Source organism: Capsicum annuum, chromosome 12, assembly GCF_002878395.1.
Source record: "Capsicum annuum cultivar UCD-10X-F1 chromosome 12, UCD10Xv1.1, whole genome shotgun sequence".
Classification (NCBI taxonomy): Eukaryota; Viridiplantae; Streptophyta; class Magnoliopsida; order Solanales; family Solanaceae; genus Capsicum; species Capsicum annuum.
This window is the reverse complement of record NC_061122.1, coordinates 187,643,208-187,652,727: the sequence shown is the minus strand read 5'-3', so window position 1 is coordinate 187,652,727 and position 9,520 is coordinate 187,643,208. Positions and strand designations below refer to the sequence as shown.

General features: G+C 33.8%; 1 long non-coding RNA gene across 1 annotated transcript; it reads left to right on the top strand.

The window, feature by feature from the left end:
• Window positions 1–4,742: 4,742 nt before the first annotated feature.
• Window positions 4,743–7,818, top strand: LOC107849711. Its single transcript, XR_007048546.1, has 3 exons — window positions 4,743–5,293; window positions 7,106–7,224; window positions 7,321–7,818. It is a non-coding gene; the product is annotated as an uncharacterized LOC107849711 (long non-coding RNA).
• Window positions 7,819–9,520: the final 1,702 nt, after the last annotated feature.

The window sequence follows — 9,520 nt, the reverse complement described above, 5'->3', positions numbered from 1 at the left end:
CTCAATTCAATTTCTCTCCCTTCTTCAAAAATTGGTACAAACCCATGTGAATTACAGGTGAATTTGTACCTACAAGGTTCTAGAATATTGTCAGGTAGCCTCTCCAATAGTTAAACCTGTGAAACCTAATAAGCATTCATCCCAAGTCATACCATTATGGTTCATAGCTGTGGGAATTTCATTGGTGCTAAAGAACTCTCTTTTCCCCTATTTTTTCTAATGAACTTGGCCCTATTTTGGTCTAAGTTCATATCATTCTCAAGCTAAAAAATAAATCTCTCACCTTCAATTCGAATTTCAAAAAAATCTTATCAAAAATCCTCCATAATCCTCGTTTGGACTCTTCGATTCCCCATCTCCCCCCTCTTCCCTCCCCCTCTCTTCCCCTCCCTCCTCTTCCAAAAAAATATCCTCATTTTTTCAGTAAATAGGGAGTATGGGTTAAGGTTTGAGGATTGGATTTTTTGGGGAAAATTAAAGATTTTCGGGGAGCGTTCCTCTAAGCCCATGTAACTAATAATCCAAGAATTCTAAAACTCAATTTCGATGAAAAGTTAAACTCGATGAGAAGAAAAAAGCCTCCAGTGGTGGAAGATCACAATGAGCTCATAGTTTTGATTTGTTTCCCTAAAAAGGTAAAATCCTAGTCTTTTTTCCAGGATTTTGTATCTAGTTATTGCGGTATTTTTTGAGTATTTTTATAGTTTTGATAGTTGAATCCCACATTTCATTATGGGAATGGTTTTGTTGTTGTAAGCATTTGGGTTTTACTCTTTTTGTTGTTTTCATTATATCTCCCAACAACTATGAGAGTGGATTTAGTGTCATATGTCATATTTGATGTTGATTTGAATGAGATGTAGTCTATAGGTTCCCTATTAAGTTTGGTTTGTATTATTTTTTTGTTTATGTGTTTGTTCAAGGCCTGGAACTCTAGACGTTTCGTAAGGCTATTCATTTATAAAAATGTTGGAGATTGGTATTGATTGGATCTAAATATAGAGACTCAAATTGACTAATTTGATCTGCATAGGTGTTTAGTTCTAAAATCTACTCACTATCTTTTGAATTATTTTTCTTGGTCTCATCATTTTATTTTTCATATGTATTGAAATCATGAATTGTGGGATTTCAAATTTGTTAAGGGAGTTCATACTTGCTTTTCTCCCTCTTGTTCTACCAATAGACATATAAGAGATTAAAAAAGAAATGGTTGAGTCCTTATTCATGAATTTATCTCATCTGAATTTTCAAGTTATCGATGTGCTCATTTGGTAGTCCAACTGATATAGTAATGTATTGATTCTAATTTCTCCCCGCAAAGAAAGTGTTTTGTTTTAAATGAAATATTCTTTGGCTATGATCGCTCCTTTAAAACGTACAAGTTCATTTCCTTTTCAAAACTCAATAGAAATACATTCTTAATGTTTCTTGGTTGATTTTGTTGTCTATGATTCATGTTATTTTATTATAAATTTATTTAGAATAGATACTTATTTCTTATCTTCTTTTTTGTGGCATGTGACATTGATCTGAGCCCCAAATAGATTCTTTCTCCCCTTTATATTTTTGATAGGACATCGAGGTCCAATTTCATTGAGTCCAAACCCCCTCCAAGTCCAAAAAATGAAATAAAGTCAGGAAGATCAAGGTTGTATACAAAGATATACAGCAAGGGTACATAATATACAGATATTGGAATCTGATATACAAACTCAAAAGAGTAAAAACTAGGAGAAGGAAGCTGGGATTACATATTTTCAAGCTGGTATACATCGTGTATACAGACAAAAATATGAAATAAAGAAGCTTCTATACAACTGGTATACATAACTAAAAAGGGGGTGAAAAGTCCATAAAAATAGGCCCAAAGGCTGGCCAAATTTGAAATAGGCTAAACAGGGGCCTGATGCTGGAACTGAGTTTTCTAAGGCTAGACCTTGAGGTACAGACTTACTTCATGAGTCTTTCGATAAAGTTTGGGTCATTCAGGATAGACGTTAAGCTACTCACTATAGGTAGAAGTGCTATGCGGATCGTAGACTTCGTGCCTTGTAATTTAGTGTGGTGATTATGGATTTCTTTGTATGTCTCTTTTCATGTGATTTATTTTTGGTGATCATGATTTAGTGTTGGTGATCGTGTGTTTCTTTATGTTCATTCATTCTTTCATGTTTCCACTCTTCGACATTACTTTCCAGACGAGTCTCATGTCATTAATTGGGATTTAGTCCAGTTAGATGAGCGGTTATCTTTTGTTAAGAAACCGGTCTCCATTCTAGCCAGGAATGTTAGGCATTTGTGTTCTAGAGATATTCTCGTAAATACATCGACCTGTAGATAAGGTTGCTCAAGAGGTTGAGTCTGATATGCATAGTAGTTATCTATAGCTTTTTACAGGTTCAGATATTTCCCTTGCATTTAGTTCAAGGATGAACTAGATTCTTAGTAGTGGATAATGTAATGACCTAGCTTGTGGTGATTTTTGAGGCATATCTATTTCTATGTGATGTGACCATTTTACCCCTCTCTGTGGTTGCATTGTGGTATTTCTGGGGTGTGGGATGATTAAAATGGTTTCCAATGCATTTCAATGTGATTTGTGTGAGTTTTTTGGTTTTTGATGGCTTGAAAAGCCCTATAGTTAACTTCGGTCAACATTCTTGATCTGTACATCGATGGAAAAACAAACAGCACCAGCAAATCTGGAACTTTGATTTTTGGTTAGTAGCATGGCTAGTATAATTTTATGACTTTTATATCTCATTTCGACCCTCGGTTTGAAAAGTTGATAATACAATATGGACTAGTCATGGAGAAGTTGATAATAGTTTTGATAGATCTCAACACTATGTTGTTGGTGAAAGTTGTAGGCGGTCACTGAACTGGGTTACTGAACTCCACCTTCTCGGTCGATTCAATCTATCTTGATGGGATTTTTCTAGTAGGTAGCGAGAAGGTTGTGGAACCTAATGTCCAAAATAATAGAATGCATGACATGGTTTGAGATGCGTATGGGATGCATTTTGATTTTGAATATGGCATTCATGTTGAAGAATCTCCCAATGATGAATCTAAATGTTTCTTTAAACAGTTGGAAGCTGTTAGTCGACCTCTATGTAAGGGGAGTCCACACTCCCAATTGTCTATTATTGTTGGGTTATTAAGTATCAAATCATATTGGAATGTCCCACAGGGGGCAATGGATTCTATGATTGACCTTATGCAAGAATTAGTTGACCCAAATCTAAATATACTTGATAATTTCTACAAGGCAAAGAGGTTGGTGTCAAAGTTAGGACTGTCGTCGATAAGAATCGATTGTTGTGAAAATGGCTTCATGTTATACTACAAGGATGACATTGATCTAGAATCTTGTAAGTTTTGTGAAAAAACTTGTTTTAAGCAAGCTCCTAGCGAGAAGAAAGTTGTTGTTAAGGCGATGCATTACTTACCTCTTATACTAAGGCTAAAGAGGTTGTATGCATCAAATAGGTCAGCCCCTCATATGAGATGGCACCATGAAAATAGAAGACCACCTGGTCTTTTGTGTCATCCATCTAATGGAAAGGCCTGGAAGCATTTTGATAGAGTATATCCAGACTTCGCAGCTGAACCACGGAATATTAGGTTGGTTTTATGTTCAGATAGATTTACTCCATATTTTGTTTCTACTGCGTTATATTCTTGTTGGCTTGTATATTTGACACCATATAATATTCTACTTGAGATGTGCATAACCTATCCTTATATATTTCTCAATTGCATTATTTCTGGCCCGCATAATCCAAAGATCATGATTGATGTATACTTACAACCTTTGATTAATGAGTTGAATCAATTGTGGGTTGAAGGGGTTGAAACATTTAATGTGTCGCTTAAGCAAAATTTTAATTTGTGGGCTATCTTAATATGGTCTATTAGTGATTTTCCTGCATATGGAATGTTGTCTAGGTGGATGACAGCTGGCAAGTTAACCTGCCCTTATTGTATGGAAACCACTAAATCATTCACTTTGACACATGGCCGAAAAAATTACTGGTTTGATTGTCACCGTCGATTTTGGCCAATGGATCATGAGTTTAGGAATATAAAAAATGCATTTAGAAAGAATATGATTGAATGAGACTTTCCACCTCCAATCCTTACAGGAGAACAAGTTTGGGAGAGGGTTCGACACTTTTCAAAGGTTACAGAAGAACAACCGTATAAATTTAATGGGTATGGTGTTGCACATAATTGGACAAAACAGAGTATATTTTGAGAATTATCATATTGGAAGGATCATCTTCTTCGACATAATCTTGATCCCATGCATATTGAAAAAAATTACTTTGATAATTTACTAAACACAGTAATGGATGTCCATGAAAAAAAAGACAATGTTAAAGCTAAAATGGACTTACCAGAATATTGTAGGAGAAAAGAGTTATAGTTGCAGGAGAAATCAAACAAAAGGTTCTTCAAGCCTAAGGCTAGCTATTCATTTACAATGGACCAAAAGCGTAAGATATGTGAATGGGTTAAGTTGTTGGAAATGCCTGCTGGTCATGCTTCAAATTTGGGAAAGCTTGTTGATATGGAGTATGGAATGTTATTTGGTATGAAAAGTCATGATTTTCATATTTTCATGAAAACATTACTCCCTATAGTATTTAGCGGCTTGCCTGAAAAAATCTGGAAACCCATGACTGAAATTAGTTTGTTTTTCAAAGACTTGTGCTCCATCATATTGACGGAAGAGAACCTAGTTCGGATGGAACAAAATATTCCTATAATTACAAATAATCTAGAGAAGATTCTTCCACCTGGATTTTGGGATGTGATAGAATATCTTCCTGTACATCTTGTGCATGAAGCTCGTCTGGGAGGTTCGGTTCAAGGTCGATGGATATATCCATTTGAGAGGTAATTATTGTAAATCTTAATATATTTCTCTCCATTAATGCTTTTTTTAGAAATATCATAATATAATATTATATAGGACTATTGGCAAGAATAAACAGAGTATCAAGCAACAACATAGAATTGAAGGCTCAATGTGTGAAGCCTATCTTGCTAAGGAAACATCCAATTTTTGTTCGTATTACTTTGCATGTGATGTTCCATGTTCACAAAATAGGACTAATCGCCGCGATGATGGTGGTGAGGTTGCTAAAGAGCCGCTATCAATCTTTGATCAACCAAGCGAAGGTTCGAAAAATCGTACAAGGAGGCATCTTAGTTCACTGGAGTTTAACTCTGCATCAATACATGTCTTGTTGAATTGCCCTCAAGTTAAACCATTTCTTGAGTAAGTTTTTATTATTTTGCATTACATATGCAATTACAAGACAAAGCGACTAACACAATTTTCATCCTCTTTGATAGCTACTTTGTGCAGTTGTATGGCAATGATAAAGTTTTTGACTATTTTTCAACATGGTATAAAGATTATGTAAGCGTTGTAATTTTTTCATAATGCTATAATTATTAGAAAGTCCAGGTTTGATTAATTCTAATTTTCTATTCTCGACTATTTATAGGTTTAGGATACAAGAAATGGTCAATTCGATCAATTTTTGAAGGATTTAACTTTGGGGGCCATTAAGGTTTATTCTATGGACAAGTATGCCGTTAATGGTTTTAAATTTAACACCGAAGAATACTCTAAATATAAAAAGACTAATAACAGCGGAGTCTTGGTAAAAGGTGATGATGGAGATCATAATGGGGTTGATTATTATGGGGTACTTAAGGTGATTTTAGAAATAGTGTATTCTGGTTGTCCAGAAAAAAGAATTGTATTGTTTATATGCAAGTGATTCGACCCAACCCAAAATAGAGGAACGAGGAAAATCAAACAATATATTATTATTGAAGTAAGGCACATAAGGGAGTATGGGGCGTACGATCCTTTCATCATTGCACATAATGCTAAGCAAGTGTATTATGCTCCTTATTCCTTGCGCCCAAATAAATCGAATTGGGGGCCGTAATCAAAATCAAGCTTGTGGGTCGAGTGAAAGTTGAAAATGTGTTAGATGTTGCATACCAGGCTGATAACATATAATGTGTTCACCAACCAGTTGATGATGACTTAGAAGATAATTTAGAGCATCCTGAACACATATTAAAAGAGGTTGATATAGAAAAAGTAAATTTGACAACAAATGAAGAGATGGATGAATCAAATGATGAAAATAAAATAATAGATGAGTAAGAATGGTCAAAAGTGGAAAGAGAGTCAGAAGAGGAAGAATGGTCAGAAGAGGAAAGAGGTTCAGAAGAGATGGATGGCGATGAGAAAGAATAATAATTAGAAATAACGAATCTGCATTTTTGTTTCTTTGTTTGATTTAGTTTATTCATTTTTATTTCCCTAATTTGATCAATGCAGTTTTTGTTTACTCTATTTTAATTTTTGGTGATTCATTAATGTGTTTTTTTACCTGAGAATTATTTTTTTGAATTAATTTTATTATCATTTTAATGTTTTGTTTGTAGTTCTTGAAGTGGAACTTCCAGCTTTAATCTTTGATTGATATGTCTGTCTGTGCATTAGTAGTTGTTCAGGTTTGGTTGTTCTCTTAGTAAATTTCTGTTGGTTGAATCTTTTTCCATTTGCCTTATCTTTATGTTGAAGTGTTGATTGTGTCATTAAACTATGATTTGTCTTTATTGTGGATAATTGTTGCAACCTGTCTCAAAGCTAGAGCAATTTGATGTCATGGTGACACCCAAACTCTATGAAAATTTACTTGCAAATATGACTATTAGTTTAGCTGGTGACACAGGAGTCATGCTTGGAGGTACTGTTAGACTAATCGGTAGTGACTCTCGGCAAATGTTTAGAAGAATTATTCACTGTCCGGAGATCTACTCTGCCTATGTTTTGTGCAGTTGCAATTTTGTTTTAACTTTTCGAGAATTTTGCTGCTATAATTCTTAATATCTTTGTCATGGGTTAATAGTTAATTGATGTATGACTGTTGTCTATGCCTTGTGCATAAAAACCTGTAAAGGATTACTTTGTTCTGTCCATATTACTTGAAGGAATTTTGCTTCGTGGTAAAAAAAAAGTTATGAAATGTTGCTAGCATACTAATACATTTTTTTTTGGCAGGAAAAGGAGCTTGGGAGGCCGATAACACAGGTGAGGTTTTCAAGGCTACACACACAGGGAAGAAGAAAACCCCTGGAGATCCTGATGTTTGGGTTGAGCCACGAGCTCAACTGACCTATGTAAGCATCTATTTATAGTAGTACTTACTTTATTTCCTAAATTTATATCATAATATTACTATCATTAAATTCAAAATTGATATCTACAATCCATAGAGGATTTTCGCCGGATTCTGCCAGATAATAGTCAAGACCTGCCACTTAGCCAAGAGCAGAATGAGAGAATATGGTTAGATACGGTTGGTGGTCCGAGTAGGTATGGGTATGCTTATGGCTTGCCACAAGGAACCTTTCGTGAATTTAATTCGGAACGAGACGATTTTGGCTTTGAAGCAGCAGATAGCTGAGTTATCTAATGATGTTAAGTTTTCAAAGGCAACGGAAAAGTAAAGGGATATACAATATGCGGGAATGAAGGCCCAATTCAATTTATTACTTGCTTCGGGAGGGATTACCCCTTGTCCTGTGATGCAGTTTGCCCTCCTCGACCACCCCAATCTCTGTCTATTTCACATGGAGTATATGGTCAATACAGAGATGTGACTGAGGAGCCCAACAATGATGAAGATGATAAGGATTATTACGTGGACAATACACCACCGCGTTGTTAAAATCGGGTGTTGTGTTAGATAATCTAAACTATATACTTTATGATGGTTTATTTAAATTAGTAAGTGTTTTTGAATGCATGAGAGATTTGAAGTAGTCTAATCAATAGTATTATTTTATAAATAACTTGACTATTATGTTTTTTCGTTCAATATTAAGGTACTCTAAGTTGATTTTTATTTAGTGTTCATTAGATGAGATATTTAGTACTTGTGTTTGTTGTTTTTTTCATTAGTGTGAGCTCTTGGAGCTCAATTTATTTGATTAGATTGTACATATTATTGAATTGAATTAAAATGACAGGTATCTGTAAAAGTTGTATTGCCATTTATTTATTTTTTTCAGAGAAGAGACCTCATGAGATCACTATTTTGCATTTTAATTTTCCGGGAAATAAAAAAAAAAGCAATCACGGGAGGTCACTTTTTTGTAATTTTATTTTCTAGGCACTCACATAAGAGACTGCAAAAGGTCGCTTATGTTAAAAATAAAGAAATAATAGTCACCTGATGAGGTGTCTTTTAAATTAAAAGAATAAAAAATAAAAAATCAAATAGAGACCTTATGAGGTCTCTTTTAATTATAAAAATAAAATAGAGACCATACGAGGTCTCTTTTAATCATAAAAATAAAATCAAATCAAATCAACTAAAGACCTTATGAGGTCTCTTTTAATAAAATAATAATAATTATAAAAAATAGTTTAGAGACCTCACGAGGTCTCTTTATGGAAAATTTGAAAAATAACTCAGTGACCTCATGAAGTCGCTTTTAAGAGACCTAACGAGGTCTCCTAAAAAAAACAACTTATGTTTTAGAGACCATCAATTGAGGTCGCTTTTGAAGTCTCTTTTCCAAGGAAAGGTTGGAAAAGAGACCTCATGAGGTCTCTTTTTTAGGTCTCTTTTTACAGTTTTTTTAGTAGTGATATAGGAGTTATTCTACTTGAACTTGACTTTAGAAAGATGCTACACAAGAATTCAACCAGTAAGGAAGCTTTCAACTTAAATATGAGCTAGGAGTTACAAATGACTTTAATTCATATCTAATCACTTCTCACGATACCAAATCATTATGTTTAGTTATACTATATGTACTTGAAGTATGGTTCTAATCTTTGCTTAAATTTTTGGTGTATTAAAATATATCTCCTTTGGGATCATTCATCCCTAAATCAAAACAAATTAAGCTGAGAGGCTAGGAAAGAGTTGCGATCTCGATATTGAGTTCAGAGATCTAAATAATAATATGATAATTGCACCTTTAACTGAAGCATCGATTAAACTGAACTCGTGAATGCATGTTATAACATGAGAGTAATTAAGTGATATAAGATTGAGTGAAGTAGTAAGAAGAAAATTATTACCTTATCCAGAAACTAAATTCACTACTAAAAAAAAGAGGAAAACCGACCACAAAAACCGACCACAAGTAGTCGGTTTTCCTCAATTTCCGACCACAAAACCGACCAAAGTGCATGATCAGTAAAACTGTGGTAGCTTTTTAAAAACCGACCACGTGTGGTTGTTTTTTTTAAATTTTTTTGTAATTCATTATTATTTTATTAAAATAGAAAAAAAATGATTTTAAGAATAAAAAAATTCAAAATTGTGGTCGGTTTTATTCTAAAATTTATTAATTATTTTTATTAAAATCGACCACAAGTGGTTGGTTTTAAAAAAAAAAACGACCACTTGTGGTCGGTTTTTATAAATATTTTTTAATTAAATTTTTTTAAAAAAAGCTA